Source organism: Numenius arquata, chromosome 5 (assembly GCF_964106895.1).
Source record: "Numenius arquata chromosome 5, bNumArq3.hap1.1, whole genome shotgun sequence".
Classification (NCBI taxonomy): Eukaryota; Metazoa; Chordata; class Aves; order Charadriiformes; family Scolopacidae; genus Numenius; species Numenius arquata.
This window is the reverse complement of record NC_133580.1, coordinates 4,894,635-4,907,448: the sequence shown is the minus strand read 5'-3', so window position 1 is coordinate 4,907,448 and position 12,814 is coordinate 4,894,635.

The window sequence follows — 12,814 nt, the reverse complement described above, 5'->3', positions numbered from 1 at the left end:
GTGGCTTTAATGTAGTTTGTATCGGCTCTTCACTGACCACAGATAAGTATTTGAGTAACTGAAAGTGGTGAAGTCACATCTTCACGGTTCCTGTTCCTTCCACTAACTGCTCTAAATTGCACTTCACGCTGGCAGCAGAGATGCAGGGTGTAAGCACCTCCAACTGTATTTTATTCTAAGGTTTTCCTGCCTTTCTGCTCCTGACCTTTATGAACTGGAGATCTGCAATTTCTAAATGCTCTGAACGGAGCCGTGGTGCTCTGAGAAAGACTTCCTCACCCTCGTCGTTTTGCTGAGTGGCTGTCTCGGGCTTTTTGCTTTTCCATTTGGGAGGTTTCTTGGCATGATTTGAAGCTGTCAGTGTTGCTGATGTTGCATGAATGGAGAGAAATAGACAATAGAAATAAAACTCTTTTATTTGCTACTGTCTCCCTTCCTGCCCTGTTCATGTCTAGACCTAGCAGGATGAGAGAAAAAAGGAGCGGGGAGATACAGCAGAAAAGGGAAGAACACAGTTGCATCAGCCAAGCCTCCACTACCTCCATCAGCTGGGACAAGCGTGGCCTCAGCTTATCTTGAGGCATGCTCCTTTTACACATCTTCGTTTACAGAAAACTTCTCTAATAGCTCAGACTTTCTTCCACGTTGCTGTAGATGACCCGTCTCTTCATACATCTCCTTCAGCTCCCGCAATCCTGATGTCTGCTCTAGAGTTACCCACCCCTGGCTACTCCTTAGTGTCCCCCAACTCCGAGCTGCTCGTGGCCACTCTGCTCGCCCAGGGCAGCAGCGATGAGCTGGAAGGATACAGTCATGCCGCATCCTTCAGGGAAACATGAATTGCCCCAAAGCCAATTAGTCTCGGAGAGCTCCTCTTTTTCCTGATTGGAATCCCTTGTCTTCTGGATACTTCCTTACACCTTCTTCCTCCTTCCCTCCACATTAGCCAAGAGGGAAAGGACATTGATGCTGTGCATCCCTGCTCCAAGCAGTGCCTGAAACCCAGCCCAAACCCAAAGCACCTTCACACACCTCCAACTGAGACCTGATGTTGGCCTCAAATTGTGGCACAGTCTCTGGGAGAAGTTCACTTTCATCCTTCTTCTGACCCAAGCCCTGAAAGCGTGGTGTGCTCCTCCTTGCCGTCCAACAGCTTTATGCCATGTGTATTCAGATGTGCCTGTGTGGCACAGTTTCCCCAGCCATGGGGAAATTCAGAAGCAAAACTTTGCCGGGGAGATCTCCTCCGTGACTCATCTGTGCTAGGGAGGGGAGAGTTTCTTTTTCATTTCTGCAGCTTGGAGAGGTTCCTCCTCCCCTGCCTCAGCAGGCCAAGTTCCTGAGTTGTCTCTGGGCTGCCGTACTGTGTGTGCAGGGCCGGGGAGGGGGGAAATTGTGCTCTGTGGGAGCAATACGAGGGGAATCATCCTTTTAAAATACGCCTTTTTGTCTCCCTCCCCCACTTTCCTTTTTCCTCCTTCAGGGTTGTCACTTTGTAGTATTTTAATCGGAGGAAGCAGATCTATCAAGGAAGTCAATGGCAGGGGCGAGGTGGGCGGGGGGGCAGAGAGGAAGAGGAGGAAAATCACATCACAGCCCAGTCTGCCAGTGTAAACACTTGATGATTTCCTGTTATTGTAGCCTAAAATGTACCATGACATCATTTGCGGGCCTCCCAGAATCACCCAGAAGGAGGAAAAGCCAGCATTCCCAGCCCGCCCCCAGCGTGAATCCAGGGGATTCAGACCCTATAAGGCAGTGAAGCTCTGCGAGCAGCAAAGATAGAGTTTCGAAAGCTTTCTTGTTCTTGGCAACGCGGAGATTTCACAAACAGGAAAAACTGCTTTTACTTTTCCTAAAGGGGAACCGTTTATGCCTCATGAAATATTGATGCCTCGAACCTTCAGAAGCAGAGCTGAAACACCAGAAATGCTTTTAGCTGAGGACAAGCACGGGGAGCCCCTCACCAAAATCATGTCGGTTCATTGTTCCCAGACACCCACTTTTTTATAGTACCCACTTTTTTTTCCAAATCACTCTACAAACAAGGTAGTTAAGTCAAAAGCTGGGGATTATATAAAATAGTCCAATATGGAATTAATTTGGTAAGTTTGAAAGGCGAAGCTCGCCCTCAATATAGCAGAGACTGCCAGTGAAATGTTCTTCCTCCTTTCCTGAGCATTAAATCAACGGAGACGTTCACCCGGAAAGTGAAGAGCCAAGCTCTTCTGAGCCTGGATGCACAAACTATCCTGGAATTTGACCCAACGGGTCAGATTTGTGTCTCAGTTACAGTTAATCCTGCATCACTGCACTCACTCTGCACCACTGCGAGGAAGAAGGGAATCAGGTTCAGAGAGATGGGCTCTCGTAACTTTTCCGAGGGATAACAACCGGGCTGTTTCCACACCACACCCTTCAGCTACACTCTCTTTGGGCAGCCTTTCGGATAGACCACAGTGGGGTATCTGCAAAATTAGGGAGGTTTTCCCAAGCAAGGTAACAAATTTCATAAATACAGTGCTTTATTTGTAATCATTTGGACTCACACCCTCCCTTGCACACCTGCCAACTGCTTGGCAAACATCAGGAATCATAGTGTAACTTTTTGTTCCTGAAACAGGAGAAATGAGTGTTTTCACGTTATATGTAAGGAAACTGAGGCACTGAGGTTAAATGAAACCACTACCTCAGGGAACAGAATGCATTCTCTTAAAGTGGGCTTAAACCAATCCTATACCTCCAAATAGTATCAGAAAATGAGATTTGTCTTACCATAAAGTAGACTTGAAAAGTCTGAAGAAAATCAGCCTAGAGAAGAACGATACAAGCCGGTTCTAGTAAATAAAGCGCACTTGGGATTGACGTTAAAAAGAAACAGAAAGGTCTTGCAGTTTACTGGACAAAAAATAACAACCACGTATAAGTTTTGCCGTTACTCTCACTTGGGCTTGCTGGAATACAACAGCGGGTTGTTCCCCATGAGCTATTTTTGGACAGGAGAACGGAGCCATTCAATTCTTCACCACGCTGGGCTCTTTTCAAAGCTCTATATATACAAGATGACTATCACTCCTTTAAGTAGTTTGCTCTTCGTTCCTAATGCTGCAGGGTGCAGTACTGGGAACTGAAGTGAGCTTAAATTTATGCAAAGCGTGTCAGGACCCTGCACCCAATGAACTCAAGGGGTAGGTTCTGGTGACAGCATCAGGAACGTGCGTATTCATGCCCAGCCCTGCTGTGAGCAAGGCACCAAGAGAGCAAATGGCTGAGACACCCCTGTGGTAGCTGTGGGGTGTCGAGGGCTTGAATTAACTTCTATTATTCTGTTTCTCATCAGAGCACTGGGGTTATCAGGTGGGCTTGGGAAGGGAGGGGAGGAGAGGAGCTCCTTTTTCTGAGCACTGTATTTGCCAGATCTAGGGTGCAGTTATTCTGTCTCTGGGATTTTTGCCGAGTGGTACAAAAGCACGTGGCCTGAGAGGGGAGCCAGCAGCGGAGCTGGGAACCTGGTGATGGATGGATGATTGAAGTTCTGGGCGGGGGGATGACAGCCGTGGAGTTTTGTGTGGTGTGAATGTTCATCTAAGATTCTGCCTGGGGCTTTTCTAGGGTATTGATCTTTGTGCAGGAGAAAGTTTGGGGGATGTGCTGACTCTCTCTCGTTTCATTCCCACAGCATGGGAATGAATTACCCACACAGGACTGCTCTTCCCTTTATGCTTATGCACCCCAGGACGCTTCGGTTCTCTGCAGGGCAGGGCAGGGCCGTGATTTTTGATGTGGCTGGCCTCTGATGCTAAATATTTCCCGTTTCGGTTATATGGCACAATGTGATGCCATGTTTCCTGGGTATGACAAAGATAAAAATAGCACAGTACTGTGATGTAGGACATGACTGGGATTTATGAGAATACTCCACCCCTCATGAGAAATATGAAGTGGTGTAGAGAGAAGATCAGTAAAGGTGACAACGTAGAAATGATAGCTGTTTAGGTTATGATGACCAGTTTGGGAGAGAAGCAAAGTGTGTTTGATTCCCTCTGATTCATACAGGATTATCTCTGCTTATAGCCAGGGTGAACCATCCTGGAAAGTTTGACTCCATTTATTCTGGAAAGCTAGGCAGAAACAAAGTGGAAGACAATCTGGAAGAGCAGTCATTCATCAGAGCAATAAATCCAGGTTTAAGACTCTTAAGTCTTAAACCTAGTCAGACCAGAAATACATTGGCCTGATACAAGGATCCCCTCCAGAGGTGGATCTTTCTTCTGGTTCAAATTTATTAAAAAAAAAAAACATTGCTCTGAACTTGTTTATCCCAAGAAGATGGATCAAACACCACCCGTCCGTGCCCCTATAGATTTATGCCAGATCAAATCTCATCTCTGCTGAAGCGTGCTAGCATTAAAGCATGAAGTCAGCAAAACTCAAAATGACCTAGCTAATCAGACAGAAACGTCCTTGCCTACTCCTGATGAAAAGTTTACTGTCAGCGATCCAGAACTGTGTGGAACCTGTATTAATCTTCACAGAAACACAGCCTGCGTGAAAGGAAATCTTCTAAAGAGACATAAATACCTTATTTGTGTTTTGTTGGACTGCTTCCTCCAAATACTGTAAAATGGAAACTGGAAGATAATGCAACTGGAGGGAAACTGGCACACTTGATATGTATGGTTTGGTAAACCAGAAAGTACTAGAAAGTATTTAATGGACTTTTTTTCCCAAAGGGTTAAGGCTCCTGGTGAAAGGCATTACCCCAGTGTTGCAGATGTAGTGACGTGACATGGGAAGGACAGACGGCTTCTTCGGGTTGGGGTAGAGTTTGGATCAACACCTGGAGTGATGCTCAGCACCTGGAATATACTGCTGTTCCAGGAGGACCATAAAGAAAGGTATTCTGCCTGATAGCATAGTATTCTGCTATTCTGTCCTACCTTGCACCATCCCATTCCTATACTCCGTATGCTTCTGAAAGCATTCAGCTCCTGAAATGCATCCAGTAATAGAAATAATAGAAAACAGGAATGGACTCTCAAGAGGCCACCTAGTACATATTCCTGTCTTTAAAGCAAAGTTAATGATCCTACTTCATCCTTCCTGACAGTGCTGACCACGCTGCAGGAAATGGAATACTGAGGCCGGTGAGTGCACAGAGGAAGCCCTTGGAGCTCTGTGGCAAAGTGAGTTCAGTCTCTCTTGTTGTCCTCCACTCTCCTTGGGGGTAGTGACAGGAGCAGCATGCCAAGTCCAAGACGGGGACATGCCCTAGTTTCAGCACAGGACCGAAAACCTCTCTGGAGCAAACGGGATGTGTTCACACATTGTGCTGAGGCCTTGCCTTCAGGGTAACGTCCACGTCCAGCTTTCCTCACTAAACAAAACGGTGCATTTGGATATGCACCAACATTTTGACAATGCAACTCTGTGTGTGTATGTGTGGGAGAGAGAGAGAGAGACTGTCTAAGGTCAAACTTGGAGCACTCTAGCATCTCTTCATTGACCAGCCTACCTTTGGCTGTAGGATGGACCTTCTCACTATGCTTCACATTCCTCTTCTTGAACTGAAAATATTCAAACCCAAATTCCTTTATAACCTTCCTATGTTCTCAGAGCTTTCTGCAAGATGCAGTTCCCATGCAGAAGCGGCTCTGTTGCCTGTGTGTCAAGCAATGTGGGCATCTGTGATGTTCTGCAGCCCACCAGTGATCCATAAAGTGCTGGATGACATTTTGAGGCCGCTCATAAACTTACTTCCTCTGTTCCCATGACTCTGCAAGAGGAAACAAGAAAGCTTCTTCCTGCAGGTATGGAAGGGAAAGAAGGTCACTTACTTCTGTAATATACAGCTCTTCCATGCATCAAAGCAGGTAAATTTATAAGTCTCCTCTGGGAACACCAGCAACCCTCTGGTTTTCTTATCTCCTCTTAAATGCTGTGGGGCAGCCCACTGAGCCAACTTGTACCATCAGCAGTTCCCATGGCAGAATTAATCTATGGCAAACAGAACCATGTGGGTGAATGCCAGTAAACAAAGAAAAATCTAATGGGCTGTGGGTTCTGCTCTCCTTACTATTGATTTTTCTGAACTACAGCCAAGTAAAAAGGAAAAAATCGTTCTTGTATGGTTCAGCTGTGCAATTTTAACCTTGCTGGTGTAAATCCCCATAGGAAACAGGCAGGATGGGTGTGACCTGAGGGAAACCCTATAATTACAGCTGCATTAGGGTTTTGCTGTGGCCAAAGGCAAGTAAGTCCTCGTAAAGTTTCTTAGCTCTTCATGTATCAACTCAAGCAGAAGATGGAAATTTGTCACAGTGGAGGAGGATCAACCCAAAAAGCTTCTATTATTCATTATTCAACTCCTAGACAACACAATGGAAAACTTCTGATTAACAACTTGAAGAGGTGAAGATGAATTGCCCACTTTTCTGCTATTATTATCTGAAATAGAAACCTTAAACACCCCCCTGATGGACTCCCATGACCAGATCAGAATCTCAGCTTCAGTTTTGAAAAAATAAAGCTTTTCATCTTCATAGTGCTGATACACGTCTCACACTAAAGTGAAAAAGCCAGCTAGCAAATGACACAATGATTGAAAAAGGCAAACCTCATGATTTATGAAATGCATAATGGTTTACTGGAGACTGGCTTGTGCTTTTAGAATACTGAATACAGCTAATACTGTGGATCAGTCCTTCAGGGACAATATCTAATATAGCATAAAGCTTAAAACTAAATTTTAAAGGAGTGGTACTTTACTCACAATTAGAGATAAGGAGCCAAACGTTCCGTTATTGTAACTCTGGAGCTCTATCAGTAGAGAATTTGGCATCTATTGGGTTAAAATGAAGCAACGCTTCCAGCTTTCATGATTTGATCTTGAATTTTTAATATCCTCAGCATTTTTGATGAACCTGAGCTCCTGGAATTGGATGTGTGGGGGACTGTTGGAAGGCATTCTCCCTCCTTGGCTTCAGTGAGAACTTCTGGTATCTCCTGTGCTCTTGAGGAGCCATCCTTTTTCCTTAATGATTATTTTAGCTGTACACTGGCCTTTCACGGAGAGGGACTTTGGTATCTTGATGGCTGTGTGGTTTCTAAAAGATAATTACCCAGAGACCTTTTATGTTTCCAAAGCACTGTACAAACATCAGTAAGCTAATCCTCCCTGCCCCAGGATTGCTGAGGATGGAGGTTTCTGGTGGGGAAGGGGGAAGGTTCCTGGGTTTGAGGATCTTCTCAAAATATGTGTCTGGGCTTGAAAAACTAGTTTTGGCATGGGGGGCTTTTTTCCTTGTCATTTTAACTGAAGGGATTTTCTTTTCTTAAAAACAAACAAACAAACAGAACAGACTGAGTGAGGGAAAAGAATTGCAAGACAAATCAAAAAAAGTTACGGCTGTGTTTTAAAAGTGGAAGTCTGTGTTCCCTATGAAGATAGAAAAATTCTCCTGAAACAGAACAGGAAGAATTGGGACTGAGTGTCTGCTTCTCTGTCTCCTTTGCTGAAGGCAGCCATTTCTGGGACACAGAACAGCTAAGAACACAGCATGTGTGTATATATCTACCTCTGTTGTCTGTCCTTCCTGTCTACACACCTATCTATTCCTTTTTTTTATAATCTACTCATTCTGCTGGTATCCTAAATACCTTAATGCCTTAATTCTGCATTTTAGGATGACAGATGTCATGTCTTTAGTAAAAACCTAGGAAAAATGATGCCATCTATCAGGCCCATGGCTAACTGTGGGTGTTGGGGGGCAGTGTGTGCTGTGCTGTGCTGTGCATGGAGGGAAGAGAAGAACTGGATGCGGAGCGCGTGTGGGAGTTAGGATTGCCCAGGGGTGCATGTGTCTCAGAGTCACGCAACCCTGACTGGAGATCACACCGTGTACTGTTAACAGGGTGGGAGGGAATTCCCTTCCCTTGCGAGTGAATCAGCTGGGTGGGAGAGGTAGCATGAATGTTCCCAGATTAGAGTCCTGCTCTAGGCATCTCCCACACAATAATGTTCTGGGTTTGGTTTTTTTTTTTTTTTTTGAGTCTACTTTGTTCTAGCCCAGAAACAGCTGCAATACTTAGCAAGAAAACATTGTCATGGGTCAGGGCTTGGTGTTCACCTGGAAAAAACCTGCCGTCTGAGCAGAAGCCAAGAGTACTGTCTTCAGTATATAATGTTCCTGCATTGGAATAAAAATGGCTGGCAACTCCCTGTATATTTTTAAGGTTTCCAAAAATAGGTCTCAGTCTCAGGCAAAATGAATGAAGCCAAGACTTAGACGGAAAGAACTGGTAAATTCTGAAACGGTTAGTGCTGAGATCATCTTCCACATTATACGCCACTACCTGGAAACATGGGCCAGTTTTCTTTTCCCTCTTTATGGCTGTCTGAGCCCTATGTTCCAGTGCATCGATACCCTTGACCAAGCTTCATACAGTGGGGAGAACTGACTTAATGTTAGTGGCGAGACCGAGAGCTTCCTCCCTGCTCTGCTCCTGCTCTGTAGGAGCTGGAATTCCTAGAGCACCGAGTCAATCTTGGAGCCCTGGAGAAGCAGAGGGAAGTGAGATTATAAGCAGCTGCTCTGTGTATGTGAGGGAGAGAAGGTTTTCTAATCATAATGGCAGGCGAGAGAGAAGGTCAGGGAGAGATGAATGGGAGTAGGGGCTAACTGGAGAGTAAAACCTCCGGGGAGGTGCACACTTATATTCCAGGAGGAATTTGATGTTAATTAGTGATTCCTGAGTCCATAGATGAGCCCGTGGCATTCTGCAGAGGGGAGAAGGAGGATTTAGGAGCCAACTTCAGAACTGCAGTTTGATGCTCAGGGCTAGCCTGGCTCCCAGGGATCGCTCGGCTGGCCTGAGGCTGAAGGTGCTATTCTGGCTGCATTTGAGATCATCTTCCTGGGAGGTTACTGTCCCCACAGAGGTGCCGGTAAATCTGCACGTCTCCTTGCTCCCTAAATCAGTTCTGCCACCAAGGTTAAAATCCATCCTGCTTAAAATTGTGTAAGCAGGTTCAATAGACACACAAGCAAGCACGGGTCATTTTAACAGGTGAGTACATCTACATTAACAGGTAGTGTGGTGTAATAGGAGCAGATCTGGAAAACAAAGGAGCTGCTGCTGAATATTTGACATTCACACTAAATGTATTTCAGGGGAAGTTTATTTTGGACTTGCTCTATTCTGGTTGAGTGAACTGAACACTTGCCACAATAGATGCAGCCCTGGAAGCACATCTTCTGCCTGATTTTAATCCAAAAGGTATTCAGTTCACCAGGTATGAGACTGCACCATGGACTAGATGATCTGAAAGGTCCCTTCCAACCTGGGCAATTCCATGATTCTAAAATGCAGTGAATAGGAAATTCGCTTCAAAATCAAACTCCTGATCTGAACTAAAAAGCTCCTGTAGACGCAGCTCGCTTACACAGGTTGGTGGCTGAGGAGAGCGAGAGGCGGTGATGACGGGGGGGGGTATGAAAACTGCTGAACTCAGCCCAGTTACAGCCCGAACACCACACCGGGCTGCAGCTGAACACACTGCAGCCCCAAACCACCACCCACATCAGCGGAAGAGCTGCCTGGGGGTTCCCACACGGCGTATTCACTGGCTACTGCTTCCAAAGAGATAACTGCTACTTATGATTGACAATTCTTGGAGGAATCATGGAATCATAGAATGGTTAGATTTGGAAGGGACCTTAAAGGTCATCGAGTTCCAACCCCCCTGCCATCAGCAGGGACACGTCCGCTAGAGCAGGTTGCTCAAAGCCCCATCCAGCCTGGCCTTAAACACTTCCAGGGATGGGGCATCCACAACTTCCCTGGGCAACCTGTTCCAGTGCCTCACCGCCCTCACAGTAAAGAATTTCCTCCTAATATCTAGTCTAAATCTCCCCTCTTCCAATTTAAAACCATTACCCCTTGTCCTGTCACTACACTTCCTGACAAAGAGTCCCTCTCCGGCTCTCCTGGAGGCTCCCTTCAGATATTGGAAGGCTGCTATGAGGTCTCCCCGGAGCCTTCTCTTCTCCAGGCTGAACAACCCCAGCTCTCTCAGCCTGTCTTCATAGGAGAGGTGCTCCATCCCTCTGATCATCTTTATGGCCCTCTGCTGGACCCGTTCCAACAGGTCCGTGTCCTTCCTGTGTTGAGGACTCCAAAGCTGGACACCGTATTCCAGGTGGGGTCTCACAAGCGCAGAGTAGAGGGGTAGAATCACCTCCCGTGACCTGCTGGCCACACTTCTAATAATAGTAGTTCTGTTCCCTCTCCCACAGTGGCCCTGCTATGCTATTGATGAATGCAAAGGGGAGACAGGCTCAGGCTGGGAATGTTGAAGGGATGGGACATTTGCTGCTGCCCCGGGACACTAAATGCTCCACACCTAAAGAAAAAAAGGGGGCAGGGAGAACTCTCCAGGAGTTTGAAGGGCTGGTTTTTTTTTTTTACCGGGTTTAACATAGACCCTGACCTCATCAACCTGCAGCTTTGTGCTGAAAGCTGGTGACGGTATGGCAACGGCTTATTTAACGGTCTGTAGAAACTGTTGCTCTGGTCGCAGCAGGCTCCTCCTCCTCCTCCACCGCTGTCTGGCTGGTTCTCTGACCCCCCCCATGCCCGCTCAGGCAGCCCGGGGGCCGTATCCTGCTCCCCCCGGGGCTGCTGGCACTCTCAGGTAGGAGCAATGCCAGGATCCGATTTAATTTTGAACCTCGCAAGGAAGCTTTTAGGCCAAGAGGCTGCACCGCACGCTTTCTAAGGGGGATCAAGGCGCAGAAGTGGGTGTGCTGTAACACTGAGTTGTTCAAATCCTGTCGTACAGCGGTAGAGGTGGATTTCTACCCGTGCAAAGTGAACGGCTCAGATATACACGACCCTGACTTTCCAGCTGTTCTCGACACCGATGCGGCGTGAGCACAGGAACATTCCTCAAGTAATATTTTAGACCCACTACCGTGCACGACGATACAAAGTACTAAGATGTGGAGAGTGAGCCTCCATAACCATCTGCAGCTGTTGTGCAAATTTGCAGTTGGTGGGATTTGGATCAGACTCTTGTGCAGTTTTTTCTCCTTTTTCTGTATCACAGAGCCTGGACAAGAAAAACAGCTGCTGTTCTTGTCCTGCCATCGGCCTCTCTGGTTCTTGCTGTTAGCGGTGCTCTGAAGTACTTGAGTTAGAAAACCTCAAAAGACTTTAAAAATAAACTCTTTGCACTGACAGCTGCAAAAAATATCCAGGAAAAAAGAATTCTTTTCAATTAAGAATTTAGATAGTATGTAGAAACATTTATTTATAGATAATTAACATAAAGTAAAGAATTTGCACTGTTGCCTAAAACCTTAAGACGACAGCTTTGTCAGCCCCCTCTAAGATTATTATCATTATATTGCTGTTATAGCTGTGTTAATCAAAAAAGAATATAGAATCATCCACTCGCCCTTTGGCACAGCTCAAAGGACCAAGAAGAGCTATTTTCTAGTCCCTGTCTCTAATCTATAGGATAATACTGTAACAGCCGAATTTTTTTTAGGTGGGGGTGTTGTGGATTTTCAGTGCCTCAACTACTTTTACTTTGCTCATGAAGAGGCAAATTGAACAGGCATTTTTAGAGGAAAAAGAAAGCCGTGATGTTTGAACAGTGTAGGCGGGTCCTGCACTGATGGCAGTCTCAGGACTTCTGAAGAAATGAGGTTTGTTATTGCTGTCACTGTAGAGCTCTCATTTTCCTGTTCACTGCCTTCCACCCCATAAAACAGGCTCTTCATTTCCTCTTCCACCCATTCTTTCCTTCTTTGCATTCTACAGGAACACAGAATGACTTACTGGTCCGAGATTCTCCTTGGAATGTTTTTTTGAGAATATTTTCATGGCTGCTGGTTAATGAGGTTTAGGAGAACACCATAATCCAGAAGTTTATTTGATTGGAAAAAATAGAGGGATAGGAATGTATAACTTAAATTGGCTCTTCTTTTATAACATATTTTCGGAATAGACATCAATCCCTAGGCAGAGTCCATTTTGCTGCCATCTCAGCCCAGCTTTGCTACCTAGTTATCAGTAACAGTCTCCTTGCTTCAAAGTCTTCAAACTGCCAGTAACTTTTAATGACCACTCTGTAGCCAAAACAGTGAGGGTCTGAACCAGGCTGAGTCCCTAGATCTTTCCTTCCTGGGACCAGCATCAATGTGGTGTGTAGACGACTGGGCACTTGTATTCAATTTGAACCTTTTAAACTCCTCCAGGAGCCTTTTGTGAGGAAGACTGTGGTGATTCACTCATCTCTGTGTATCAGGTCCTTGGCTGAAATACTTCGGTAAATACTGAGATCCCTCAGCTGATGATGACAAATTTGAAGTTAAACAGACTTGCCTTTTTTTTTTTTTTTTTTTTTTTTTTTTTTAATAAAAGTAATTATAGATCAGCAGAATGGCAGGATAAAGGATGAGAAAATACCTTTGACAGCTTCCCTGGATGACAGGTAAGGAATTGGTTACAGCTACAAAGGCCATTGGCATTTTGTCACAGAAATTGTTGTGCACCTAATGAAAGCTCCACCAGGACTATCAGTCCCTGGTTATAGTCAGTAAGCTTCTTCCCCTGAACCAGGGCTGGCAAACTATTGGCCCTTGTGCAAAGTTACTATTTCTAATAAATTTGGAACCGGTTGCCAAAATAATTTGCTGTCATTTCATTATTTTCAGTGGGTCAAATTCAGCCCTGGTACAATTCTGTTGATTCCGCTGGAGGCGCAGGATAAACGTAATTTGTAGGGTCTCCTTCCTCCCTGATT